Source organism: Adiantum capillus-veneris, chromosome 24, assembly GCF_014529385.1.
Source record: "Adiantum capillus-veneris isolate H3 chromosome 24, ASM1452938v2, whole genome shotgun sequence".
Classification (NCBI taxonomy): Eukaryota; Viridiplantae; Streptophyta; class Polypodiopsida; order Polypodiales; family Pteridaceae; genus Adiantum; species Adiantum capillus-veneris.
The window spans coordinates 61,722,219-61,725,058 of NC_140954.1; positions in this window are offsets into that span (position 1 = coordinate 61,722,219).

The window sequence follows — 2,840 nt, forward strand, 5'->3', positions numbered from 1 at the left end:
TTGTTTATCCCTTTTTTCAAGGTATTTTTAAGTTTGAATTAACATTTTAAAAATTTTCAGAGCTATGGTCTTCTGTACCAAATATGATTTTGGATAGTTTTTATCGTGATTCCTTTAGCCCCATTTGATGGTTGAAGTTTTTATTCAACCTACTCCTATGGACTGAAATGAATCTATGAATGAAAATGAATAAAACGGTGCAAAAATAACAACGAAATGGATGGAGAAAGAGTCCTTTCCAATCGTAGAGAAAACCAAAGAATGAAATGTCTTTTGTAACTCACTCTCATCTCTCTCTTTTCATAAAGAATAGAATTGGCCACTCCCCGACTCCGGTCTCTACCAAGCATAAACCCTTGTCTAGGTGCTTTACTACATAAGTGTAAATGGAATGGGTGTCAAAATATCTGGAAAGGAGGCTTTTCATACGACTAGATCACTCACCACCTAAGGATTGAGTCCCTGGCAACGATGCCAATGTTAGCGGGTTGCCGCGATGGATGCCTGCAACATAGCTATCTGTCACTAACATATGTCAATACCCATGGAAGCGACTCGGGATGGGCCACATAGACTCTTTGAGGTTGTCAATCTTAAGAAGTGAACTTAAGTAACTATGCAATCTACTACTATAGAAAATCTATCACTCTCTAGTCCAAAAATCTACCTATGTCCAGTCTCACAGCTCTAGCTCATCATGCCTTTTTGACATCCAAACAGAGTCAAAATGCAACAAAACTTAAGGAGGAGTATTAAACACCTAAGGGGACAATACTACCAAGTGTTGTGGTCATTAGAGGAGGTACCAAAATCATGATCCATCCCAAAAAATGTGCAAAAAATTGCAACACACTCTTCCAAAGTAAAAAAAAAAACCATTCTAGCACTCAAATCTATGCATTTAGCTCCAAATAGGTTGTCACGAGCCACAACAAAACTGAGAATGATGACACTTAGATTCAAGACCAAGCGACGAGGAACAAAATGCACTAATCAAAATTGATTTTGGATTACCAGTAAAAGAGAAAGACTAATTACAAGTTGTAGCAGAGCTGCAGCTCACAATCAACATCCAAAAACTCCTTACAGATAATGATAATGTTATCGTAAAAACTAAGGGTTTTGACCCAAATACTTGGGACCCTTTCCCACAGCCATTGGCCACTTTACAAGACTTGTAGGTTTTGAGTGGAAAATAGGGAAAAATAGGCTCTTTGAATACACTTCAAGAATCAATACTTCCTAATTACAAGGATTGTTTGGAAAAAAAATAGAGTACAATGAAGTGTGACTTTTGGCCAACTCTTTGGGTGCCCGTATGCTACATCCTCCAAAGAAAGCTAATGAAAATTGTGAGTTTGAGAGTAGAAGAGGTGAGACAAAAAACTATGTTGTGAATCATGATGCACAAGCACAAGTGAAGGAAGAAAAAAAACCACAAGAATATGCCATCATTGACATACTTGAAGAATCTACAATAGTTGTTTCAAATAATCTGACTCCAAAAACTGTGAAACAAGCAATAATGTCATGAATCACGATGCACAGGCACAAGCAAAAGAAGAAAAGCAACCACAAGAATATGTCATCATTGACATACATGAAGAATCTACAATAGTTGTTTCAAAAAAGCTGACTCCAAAACGTGCAACTAAAAGCAGATAAAGAAGTAGTGCTTCCAAGTTCCACCTCAAATGTTCAATAAACTCAAGTTTGAAAGAAGAACAATAATAGGACAGGAGATCGATTGTCTCCTACAATGATCAAATTCAGCTTATGTGGATAAAGAAGACACAAAATGACATGCTCAATTGTGATAGATCCTTATGGTACAAAGAATATAATGTCTTATGGCACTTGAATAATGATGGGAAAGCCACCAATCAAAGGTCTAGAAGAAATAGTGTAAACAAGTTCTAAAATGTCAACTCCTAGCTTTGGCATGACACAAGCCGTACTCAAGTTGAGTATTGAGGAGTTCAAGGATATTTTCTACATAATTGACTCCCATCACCTCAAAGAGAGTTTGTCTCACAAAAGGCAAGGCTCCATTAGTCCCTACAATAGCCAAAGAGATTGTTTCACAAAGCAATGCCAACATACGACAAAAAAGTCAAGAGGAGCCGAAGTATGCCTGCCTACTAGACAAAATGGTGGCAACCATATACCAACACAATGGAAGAGGCCTAAATCTCCAAGAACTTATGGAATCGGGTTTCTGGCCTTGAACAAGTATGTCCAAGTTTCCATTCAAAATACATGGCATAAGAGTCAAAGTTGGGCAGCTAAGCCACTAAATGAGTGAGGCGTTAGTCCCAAATCTTCATGTAATATTCTCTGTGGTCTAATCATGATAGCTATTCTAGGTGCTTCTCAAGCTATTGGAAGAGTTGAGCATAATTACTTTGTGTCACTCATGCTGGTACATGTAACATAAGAGTCAAAGTCTATGTATATTAAGGTTGGTGAAGTGAAGGAGGAAGCCCAAAAGACACTCAGGCACTAAGCACACTGAGGTACGAGTGGAGAAGCTTCTACATAGAAACCCTTCTGGGAAACATGGAAGCTATTGCAACATCATTTGGTGTCACATGTGCTACATCTGTTCCTTGAAGCACCCATCAAATCCCTCTTTCATATTGCATGCTTATGTTTGACAAATTTCTCATATGCATAGAGTGTTCCATAATTGGCACTTGCATTAGACAATCTTGCTTTGTTTTGACCAAGCACTCCAGGTTCTAGACCCTAATCTAAAAAATTATAGATCCTTCTATATCAACAATAAGGAAATGGCTACCCATAGCAATCATCAATGCATTGGAGCAAGAGTACCTGCG